A 12,053-nucleotide genomic window follows, 5' to 3' on the forward strand; every position below is an offset into this window, starting at 1 on the left:
GCAACAGATCATTTCTAAACACTTAAACAGATCATGTACATTCATTTATAATCATTTACGATACGTCATTTCTAAACACTAACAACACATCACTTCTACGCACTCTATATGTTTCTAAACACTAACAACACATCATTTCTACACAGATATATATTCATTGTTGCACATATTTCACACTTTTTGTTTTTTACTCAGTACATTTACAACGTTAGTGTGAATTTTCGGTATAAGTTGTACGTAAAACGTACGCTGTTGGTACATATTTGAGGAGATCTTATCAACTGATGTACCTCAAAACTCTTTACGTGAAAGTTTCCGCTTAAATAAGATTCTTTAAAGCCGAAAATCATAACTTATGGTAACCGGAAAACAAAGAAACTCACTGAGAGTACACGGTACGTTATTATAAATGTTCCAATGAAATATATAAAGTAAAATACAAAAATAAGGTTCTGTTTATCGCTACTGCCTCAACATTCCTTTGATTTAGAAGTAGAGCATCCTGATAAAAAATATTCTGAAACTAGAATAAACTACTTTTTTTCCAAAATATATTAACGTACTTACATGGTAACAAGCTTATATACTTTAAGCCTAAAACCATAGAGATTTTAGGTTTAAATAAAATGGTATTCAAAGTAATACACTCTAATGCAAGTATTATATAGTAATTTGCTACATTAAAAATTTAAAGCATTATTCTGTTGAGTTTTCTGAAAACGTCATAGAAGAATTTTGTCTAAAATCACTTCTTAAATCAACGAGTAGCAAGGTTTACAGACAGGTTCATAAAGATATAAATTCTGCATGTTTATAGAGGTGTTTAAAGTACAATTGAATTATTTATTAATGCCTAATTTTCATTTGATAAATAAATAAATAAAAATTAGGTTAAGAAATATGTAGAATATTTATTATTAATAACTTCTGATGAATCGTAAACTAATTATACAAAACAAAGAAACGAAGTCTAACGTGTATAGAAAAATAACTGAAATACTGAATCACATAAATAATTTCTCATATAATAGAATAAAATTGAAACCTGTACAGGTTAGAATACATAGAATCATTAGTTGTACATCTTTCTTATTACAGCAGTAAATATCTCATTACCCCCCATCCCCACACACAAGAACAAAGACAAAAGGTTAAGATATGTATTTATAACAGTCATTACTCACCAGAAAGCCGACCCGGCGTGGCCAGGTGGTTGAGGCACTCGACTCCTGATCCGAGGGTTGCGAGTTCAAATCCCCGTCGCACCAAATATGTTCACCCTTTCGGCCGTGGGGGTGTTATTATATGACGGTCAATCCCACTATTCGTTACACTACTAAATTAGGAACGGCTAGCACATATAGCCCTCGTGTATCTTTGCGCAAAATTCAAAACAAAAAACATGTATACTCTTGATTCCCCACCAATCAACGTAAAAGCTGTCTATAAACATAACGTTACACAAGACTGTCACAGTAGTTCATAGTTACAGGCACCATGATAGTGATTCTGATCGTTTGAATCCCTCCTCTATTTACATTAAAAGGTATTTTGCAAAATAAATTAGTTTTAAAGTAAAAAATACAGTGGAGAAATGATAAACTATCTTTCTTAATGTTCATAAAGCAAGTGTTTGATAGAAGCTGCTATCGTAAAAACGAAAATTCGAAAAGTTAAAAAAATTCGTGGACAAGGAGAAGATTTGTGAGTTGTTACTATAGCAACCAGGGGTTGATAACAAACTTATTCGATAAAACTTTTATTTTCTCTGTAAATAGTGAAAACCATTATCCCTGATCTTTTATTTTTTAAGTAAAATAATATATTTGGTGCACTACAATTAATAAAATAGATGTCACTTCTGGATCAGGCTATCTGCTTAGCCCATAGAGGTGAATCGAACCCCTGAATTAACGTTGTAAATCCGTAGACTTACCGCTGTACTAGCGGGGGGCTGGAATCTACGACACAATAAAACCAATAGGTTCCGTGAACTATGGTGTATTGTGAGTATATTGGTTCATTGAGCTTGTAATATTAGACAGATATGTTGTTAGGTGTTGTGTAAGTAAGCTTATAATAATAAAATGATGTATTATGAATATTTTGGATTGATGATTTCGAGATAATAGAAAGCTGTGGTCTAAAGATACTGGGTAAGTGAGCTTGTGATATTGAAATTCTGAATGGTACATATTTTGAAACAATGTGTTTATGGTGTACCAGACTGTGTGGTTAATCAATTGAATCAATGGGTGTTTTGTAATAATTTATAGTCTCCATAACAGTGGTTAAAGCAATGGATCACTAGATGTATTGTTATATTTTATGGTGCACAGGGTTGTGTATTTGAAGTATTGGCTTGATGGACGTATTGTAATAACTTATAGTACCATAGGATTGTGTGCTAATGACAATGGATCGAAAGACATATTGTGATAGCTTATAGTACATAAAGTACTGTTTAAAAAGCTGAATCACTAAACACATTGTAATAACTTATTGTACACATAGATGTGGTTTAGACATTAGATCACTTGGCACTTTGTAGTAACTTATGGTGTACAGGGTTTGTGCTTAAGACACTGGGTCACAAAAGTACTGTAGTAACTTAAGGTATGTATACAAGACTTTGACTAAGACATTGAATAAATTGTAATAATCTATGGTGTAAAAGATTGTGCAATTAAGACATTGGATCGATTGGCGCATTGTATTAACTTATGGTGTACAGTGTTATGTGAATAAATTATAACTACGAACGAAAAGAGCCGAAGATGAAGAATGGATGAAACCGTTAGACGTTGAAAGCACAAATAATATATCTGTTACCTTTTCATTTATTTTCTGGACAAAAGATAATACTTTAGTTGTCTAAGATAACATTATAAGTTTCAGTGACTTGGAGTCAAGCTATTTAAAAGTTTTCATATGATTTCTTTTATATCGTGTTTTTATATATAACTCGTAACATTTAGTTAGATAATTATTAGTCTAAGCCTCCTATTGAAGGAAAAAAAACTACAAAATACCTGGCTAACGAAAATAATTTGTACGACCTAATGCTGTAGTACACAACATTGAATTTTCATCTTGTTAAACGAAATATGAACATTATGCATTCAATGTGTTGACGTGAAGAACAAAAACAAGCAAGAGCATAGTTTACCAGGCAGCCTGAAGTTTACTTCCTTAATGTGTTTTCTATTCAACTTCAAAATTGTAACTCTTTAAAAGGATGTGTTATTTTACAAAATAAAAGAGAAAAAAGTGAAACTTTGAAATTAGGGGTCACTCTAAATATCCTGGTTATTTTGTTAGGAAACTCTTTATATTTTATGGCGTAAAATACGTAAGCTTAGACATGCGATAAAAATGTTATTTTAATTCTTTCTGTAGTTAATAAAAGATGGATAAACATTATTAACTGACAGAAACGTTTGTGTTATGTAAACATTTTTAGATAAAATAAATTATGAAAATATTTATGAGGCTCACATTGCATACCAATTAGTTTGAAAATTAAATTCCTTAGTGTGTGTGATCTTATAGCAAAACCACATTGAACTATCTTCTGTGTCCACCGAGGGGAATCGAACCCCTGACTTTTGCATTGTAAATCCGAAGACTTACCGCTGTCCCAGTAGAGGACTTTGTTTTATTAGTTCTTCTGAAACGTTATTCTTTTACCTTTTAAATATTCTTTTCAGAATATTTAGTTCCAAAAATCTGCAAAATTGGAATTTAGTAGCTTGTAAGAATCTGTTTGTTTTTGAATTTTGCGCAAAGCTACACGAGGGCTATCTGCGCTAGCCGTCCCTAATTTAGCAGTGTAAAATTAGAAAGAAGACAGTTTGTCATCACCGCCCACTGTCAACTCTTGGGGTACTCTTTTACCAACGAATAGTGGTATTAACCGTAACTTAATGACGCCCCCACGGCTGAAAGAGCGAGCATGTTTAATGTGAAGGGAATTCGAACCCTCGACCTTCAGATTACGAGTCGAGTGCCTTAATCACCTGGCCACACCTGGCAAACTTGTAAAAAAAACAACAAGTAAAAACCTTTGCACAAACAACGTAAAAATGTTTTGAAAAATGTCGTAGAAAGAGGGGATTAGATTATACCTGCTACAGCACTTAAATATTTGTCCAAAACTATGTTCAAAATACAGTTTAGAATATTACATTGAAGTATGGACTTCGGATGAAAACTTCGTGATTCCTTTCAAGAATGTTGCATGTAAGAAAGTAACTGAAATCATGAATTAAGGGTCACAGATATACTGCAAAAAGTTATGAAAGTTTGTAGCTTATCTACAGAAAGTACTCCAAAGAAACAATGTTTATTTAACAATAACAGTAGATATATTATAGTTTCTAAAACCAGGAATTTTACTTTGGTAAGTTTTGATAGTTTCTACATGAATGTCATCTTATGTAGAACGTGGTTTACCTAGTCAAAGGTTCAAGCATAACCACTTAAAATTTCAAACTGCTGACCAGAGAGAGAAAAACCAGTCAACATCACTCGCCGCCTACTAAGCTGACAACTTGAAACGAGAATAGCAGGATACTACCACTTTTATAACGACCACAGAGCTTAAAGTAAATAAGTTTCAGCCTACATCGCAGCCTGAACCTAGGACCACATCAACTACTAAGCCAAACCGAGCCCAAAAACTTTCCAAATAAACTTTCTACAAATACGTAAACCTATGTGATATTATACAGATAGTTTTAGTAAAGTAGTCACATAATAGCTGATTTTACAGACAACCTACTTTGTCCAGATCTTCAATGATGGGTAAACGTTCATAGTCATTGTTTTTACGTTCTTTATCTCGTTGTTACATTATTATTATATTATTTAGGAGGGTGGAGTTCTTAAAAACCAAAAACATTGTCCATTGTATTTCATTTCCACTGAAAGTGTATCGATATACATAATCATTATAAGAATAAACACCAGTAACATAGCAGAGGACTATTTTATTTGTTTATTTATCTGGTTCTTTGTCTGACTGTATTATTCTAGGATTTGGACTTCACTAGGTGTCTCTCGAATCATCAAAAGCTGAGAGCGAATTTTCGTTCTTTCTCGTTTAGAAAAATTAATTTTTTTACCCACCATGAAGGCTTTATAAAAGTTTGTTTTGTTTTTTCTGTTCCATTCTTTTCTTTTTCAGTTAAATTGTTTCCCACACACAGCAGTAAGGTAGGGTTTAATTCATTACACCTAGTGCTAACTGAAACAAAACAAGACAGATACGAAACGTAACGTTGCTATGACATATGATGATGTCACTACGTAGCTAAAACTTCACAGTAGAACCATTAGTTTTTCAGTCGGGCCGAAATGATTACACTCAGATCAAGCATTACTTTCCTCAGCTTACTGTGGTAATGTTTCCTTGCTCTTTGAGACGACATAGTTCAAGCTATTGAAAGTGATAGATGTATAAAACGATTCTTTAAGAAAAGCTATGCTATAACTAAATTAAAAACAAGAAAATCATACGAAATGTACAAACATTTTTGCCCATTTAGCCAGTTCTAGTTGCCATAACACAAACAATATCTTTCTCATTCTTTACAAATAAATAAGACAAGGCAGTTCATGTTTCAAAATAATGTCTCCCAAAGCATACAAAATTCTGTAATTATGTGTATGTTTAGTTAAGTTATCGTAGACAAAACAATACAAAACAAATGTCCACAAACAAATGGTAATCATTTCTTAAGCACTTTTTTCAACTCGTTACTTCCATTAATAAGGCCTGGCATGGTTAAGTGGTTAAGGCGTTCGACTCGTAATCTGAGGGTTCCAAGAGTAGCCCAAGAGTTGGCGGTTAGTGGTGATGACTAGCTGCCTTCCCTCTAGCCTTACACTGCCAAATCAGGGACGGCTAGCACAAATAGTCCTCTTGTAACTTTGCGCGAAATTCAAAAAACATTCACCATGCAGTTGCTTTGAATGAATCTGAAAACGAACTTTTATCCGTGCAAAATACCGGCCATAGTGATACTTCAATATTAAATTATTGTTCTATTGAGTGTTTGAAGACAAAACGTCCAAATTTCGAGCCACGAAATGAGAAAAATGCGCTCCATTATACCAGCTGTTGAATGTTATAAGTGTGTCAGTCAGTTTCCCTATTATGTTAAGAGCAACCACACAGTCGACAGTTGCTTTTCGCTGGTTTCCCTATCTCTGTACAATAATTATAAATTGTGAATGGTTATGCCTGGACTTCAGTAGTTTTTTAACTGGCCCGCTTATAGTCCATATATCAGATGAGGTGTCTTTCAAGTTCAAAATATCAAAAAATTGACTTCAAAAAGTGCTTATTTACATCTATTTAATTTTTGGTTTTTGCAGTTCAATTCATTCTTTATTTTGCAAACTCTCTCTTTGTTAACCTGAAGATGACCTAGGAAGGTGGAAACTTTGTTCTCAGCTTTATTAGTAAAAGTGTTAATTTCCACACCAGCCGTTCTGAGATGCCTTTTAATTTCAATTGGTTTCTCGTCATTAAGAAAAATGAATTAATTCTTTTTTTATCCTAACTTTTCATTAATCAAAATCCAAAACCTTAAGTTAAGAATGAGATTATCATATCACATGTTTCATTCATTTCCTAAAATACGAAGCTGCTTTTATTTTAATGGCTAAAAGGAGTCGATATTTTTATTTTGTAATTCTTTACGTTAAACTTGAGTTCAGGCTAATTCTTCAAAGATCTAGTTTTCGTGATCCAATTACCTCTCCAGGCAAAAGTCCGATATAGAGCAGAGAATGTTCTTTGCTAATTTCGAAGGCTGATAGCCTGAGACTTAGGAGTTGCTCTTTGATTAAACTTAGCGTGTAAACAGTCCAACATGTAAAAAAAAGTTATCTTCGGATAAAAATATAAGAATTCAACAAGAGTGGATAAAGTTAGAAACACATCACTCACAATAGCAGACTTAAAGCAAAATTATCTTGTAAAAACAGAGAAATACAAATTCTTTGACGTCCATGTTAATCAAACAGACGAAAGTTTGTCTATTTAGTGGGTAATTTCTTACATAGTTTTTAAATATTTGTTTAATAACAGTATTTATTAAAATGAATATTATTTTTAAAATTTGTATTATGTGTGTCTTTTTCTTATCAAGGTTATTTTTGTATGTTTGATTAGTGTGCATATATATATATATATTTAGGACTAAGCTATATCTCCTAATCTGACCGCCAAACTTCGTTAGATATTATTGGGATTACGGCAGAAAATGCCATTAGCATTAGTGGTACCCAACTCATAAGTCAGTGCATTGTAATCTTTATAAGTGGTTTTTTTTTGTTTCTCTTACAGCATTGTATGTTACTAGTTAGAAAGGTATTAGATTAGCTATGTAAATTACTGGGCTGATATTTAGTTCCGTTCTATGTGCGCACCTTGGTTAGGTTAAAAGCTAATTGTAAAACCTCTTCAGACCGTAATCGTATTTCAAATATTTCAAAATAAGGTTAGAACAAAGCTTATTGTCCTAGACGCATAATAGTTAGGAGATAACATTTCTATAGACGGATTTTTAGTTGTTTAAGAAAACGCTGTCTCCCACAAATATCAACATTCGAGCAGTTCCAGTACATTTTGTCGTGTTTTAAACACATAACGTATATTAAAAAAAGGTTGGTTTGGCTGTAGTTAAGCGCAAAACTACTCTGCTCACCGTGGGTATCGAAACCCAAAGTTTAGCGTTATAAGTTCACAGATTTGCCGCTGAGCCACTGGAGGGGTGGAAATAAGTAACAGTAATTAATATATTCCTATGTTTGGTACATTTCGTAACTTTTCTATGTCTAAAGGAATATCTTTCTCCCTGCGTTTTAAGTAATTTTAAATTAATTTGAAAATTTTTGAAACTTTTTACGCCCTTTTGCTATATTTATTAATCAAATCTATTTTATCTTTTGACTCATACATCAAAGTACGCGTCCCCTGTTAGTATGCCGGTAAGTCTCCGGATTTACAACGCTAAAATTAGGGGTTCGATTCCCCTCGATGGGCTCAGCAGATAGCCCGATGTGACTTTGTTATAAGAAAATACACACACACACACTCAAAGTACGTTAGGGAAAGACACAATTCACTAAGGACAACATGTGTCTGACACGTGCGTATTCATCCTTGTTATGATTTGTCTCTTTGTGTGAATGCAATTTTCAGCTCCGAGTAATATGAAATTGAGAAAGAAAACTTCTAAGCCGGAAATTACGTGACGTTTTACAGGAAATTGACCTATCAATCTCGTGTAGGCTGCTATATGATGTTATGTATGCAGTTCATTCGTTTACTTCATGTTTAATTGAGGAATTGAAAAATCCGTTTGGCGATCGTTCCCTGCTTTCACTATAAACGAGTTTGTGGCATGTTTAACGCATTTTATTCCTCTACACGTCACAGATACCATAATTATATTTAATACACCAATATTATATATTGTAGTTAGAAATTATTTTGTCTTACTGAACATACAAGTAAGTATACTTGTAAAGAACCATTTATAACCAATATGACAAGAGAAGGAAATAATAAACTAAAATTATTTAGCTAAAACGTAAACAAACAACAAATATTTGTCTTTCGTAACATTAAATTGTAGCATTTATTTGTTTTCAAGCACAATGCTGCAAAACGGGCTATCCGCGCTCTGCCCACCATGGCTATCGAAACCCAATTTATAGTCGTATAAGTTCGAACACATACCGCTTTACCAATGGAGGGCTTGTAGTAAATCATATATTTCAATTACTTTAAATATGTTTCTTTTTTGTGTGTGATGATCCACATAAAGTCTTCGAAGATGAGCCACTAGAAGTATTTATTGTTGATATATCAAAGAAACGCAAAATTATATTCATTATTGAAGAAAAAAATTACCTGTAAAAAATATTCTGATTTTTGTGGATGTTTCTGTTACTCTTTGTTTTTTAAGAACGTTTCGTAGTAACCACGTAGAATCATGATCTCTCTACAATAAGAGGTATGTCGGCTAAAACCCGGGATTTGATACACTCCATGAGTGGAGTGCAAATAACCCATAGCGTGGCTTTGTGATTAACTGTTTACTAAAACTCTTTAAAAAATGTTGGTTTCTGTGTTTTATAAAAAAGACTGTTTCTAGTAATGTTTCCTAGGATTAGAAATTCAAGCTAAATATTACCATCATCTAGTTTCATTGAAAATTTAAGTTGCTCTCAGCATCAGATGAGTTGATGATGTTTCAAGTTTATTTGTTGAATTTTGCGCAAAGCTTCTAGACAGTTTTTGTAAAAGTTGTCCCCAATTTAGACAGAATGGATTACAGAGAAAGCAGCTAGTCAACACCACCCACTGCCAACTCTTGGGCAACTCTAACTGAACAGTGTTATTGAGCGTCAATACGGTTGAAAATGCGTGTTTATTTGGTGATGGAATTCAAACATAGTACTCGCAGGTTGTAAATCGGAAGCTCTAACCACCAGGTCCATGACAATCTAGATGGTACAGCATTTATGTTAACACTTTTTTTCCGGCCTTAGCGGTTTATCGGTGACCTATTTGTTCTGTGAATCACATTACGCTTCATTCGAGATTGCCCCAAGTGACTCAGCGATAATGTTTAGAGCTCATGGTGCCAAATTTGGGGTTTGATCCCTGCTGTGGGCATAGCACATGCTACCCATTGTGAAGCTTTGTACTTAACAAACAGAAATAATCAACAAGAATTATTGTTAGTTACCTTTTGTTAGTTAAGATAAAGTCTCAAAATTGGTAAAGTAGTTATAACATTGCTTTTATCTCCATGATAAAAAGTTAAATGGTTGTTTTCCTTTAAACAACCAGCTTAAAAGTTGAGACAGCTTTTCGCTAATATTACAAAACCAACAAGTCTGTTGTGATAAAACAAAAAATTGCTAGTTGTGTTTCCCATTGTTGCTTTTAACATTCTAAGCATAGTTCCCACAATAACGAAGATGGGAACACGGTTCTTGTTTTACTTCGAGACTTTCTTAGTTATTGACACGAGCCATAAATCTTAACGCACCATAAAATCAGAAATTTTATGACAAAATGAATAACGTAAGGAAGGCAATACCTATAAAAGAATGTTAAGATGAGTATACTGCTGCGGTAGCGTATACTGGCTTAGGGTAGTAATAAATCTCTTGGTAGAAAAAAACAACAGCAAAAATAAAAACATTACATTATGTGTAAAAGGTTTCAAGGAACACCTTGACAAGGACGCAATTTATCCACGAACTTCGAGAATATTAGCCATCTTATTTATTATCTCTCTCAGTGTTGTTTTGTGGTTGTTGTTAGTTTTCAGGTGTATGCCAAACTCAATGGACAAAGCATAAATCGATAAATAATATACTTGTGTAATCAAAGGTTCGTACTTCTATAGTATGGATGAAGCGTGATGAAACGTATGTAGTGTGGTTGGATCTTGAGGAATGACAGTCTTCCGTGAACGCATAAGGTATTAAACCTTATGAGACGTCCAGGTTAAAAGAAACAGCATTCCAGATAAACCAGGCCCCTAGAATTTCCCTTGTTTATGTTTCTAAATCCGACTTTTATTTAAAAAAGCTCGATAGCAGAATAACTGTGGTATTAAACTTAGCAATCACGTGGTTTCTTTGTATGACTTTGCTCTAAGAATAACTAACATGAGTGAAAAGAGAGATAAAAATAAATAAGAAATGACCGATGAGCAGATTGACGAACCGAAAAAAAGGATGAAAGGATGTTACTAAGAGCTTCTGATGAAAGCAAAACAACGAACTGTATAAACCAGAATCGAACCAACGCAACAGTAGCAGAAACGTTATGAGAAACTAACATAACAAACTGGGTAGAAATACTTAACATTATAAATCAGTACACCAGAGGAGTAATACCTATAATGAGGCCCCGCATGACCATGTGGTTAAGGCAGTTGACTCGTAATCTGAGGGTCGCATATTTGAATCCCCGTCACACCAAACATGTTCGCTTTATTTTAGCCGTGAAGGCTTTATAATGTGACGGTCAATCCCACTATTCGTTGTTAAAAAAGTAGTCCAAGAATTGGCGGTGGATGGTGATAACTAGCTGCCTTCCATATAGTCTTACACTGCTAAATTAGGGACGACTAGCGCAGATAGCCCTCGTGAAGCTTCGTGCGAAATTTAATCCAAACCAAACTATACTTTCACTGTTTTACTAGCGATGGCTTTCAGGTACGTCTTTGCATCCATACAAGTGGACAAATGAAGATATTATAAAGTATTTGATAATCTCTGGTGTAATGCCGTCCTCCCGTTTTCCCGAAACGTTATAAACAAACAGCAGTTACTACGGCTTTCATGATACTTCCAGTAACGGATTGTAGCTACAGTTTTTGTGGTATTTTATCAAAAGTCACACCACATATAAACAAACACACGATACTTACAAATCTTTGTCAACTTAAGTCAAAAGACTCGCAGCAGAAATAAGCCAGCGTGTCAAATATCGAGAGATCTCAGCCTCTCTTGATAGTTGGTGTGTTAAATTACCTGAGCGCTACCTTAGAAGCTTTTTTTTTGTCCTGTGCGGTTACAGATCTTCGTGTGTTATCTGCTATATTTGAGTGACTTTAACTATTTGCATACTGTTATTAGCTAAATATTTATAAATTCATGTAAACAAGAAATAGAAACAAAAATATGTTGTACCGATAGTTTTCACAATAACATATATTCAGTATTCTCTTCCGATGGGACGGCGGGATGTTTACGTACTTATGAAGTTAAAATCCAGAACTCGACATCCCAAACAAACAAAGCCTTAAATTTATAGTCCAGAGTGAGAAACAGTATCTCAGAATCCACTTGACATTCTGTAAACTGTTTGACTTAATCTACGTAGGTTCAAATCCTCTTCTCCTCTCTGCCAGTTACGTACAAACAAAAGCATGGTGCATAAGAACTACTAGGCTTAAACGACGTAATTTAAAGATAGAAAAGCAACCCTCATGAATAATTCAATCAGAACA

This window comes from Tachypleus tridentatus, chromosome 2 (assembly GCF_004210375.1).
Source record: "Tachypleus tridentatus isolate NWPU-2018 chromosome 2, ASM421037v1, whole genome shotgun sequence".
In the NCBI taxonomy this organism is placed as follows: domain Eukaryota; kingdom Metazoa; phylum Arthropoda; class Merostomata; order Xiphosura; family Limulidae; genus Tachypleus; species Tachypleus tridentatus.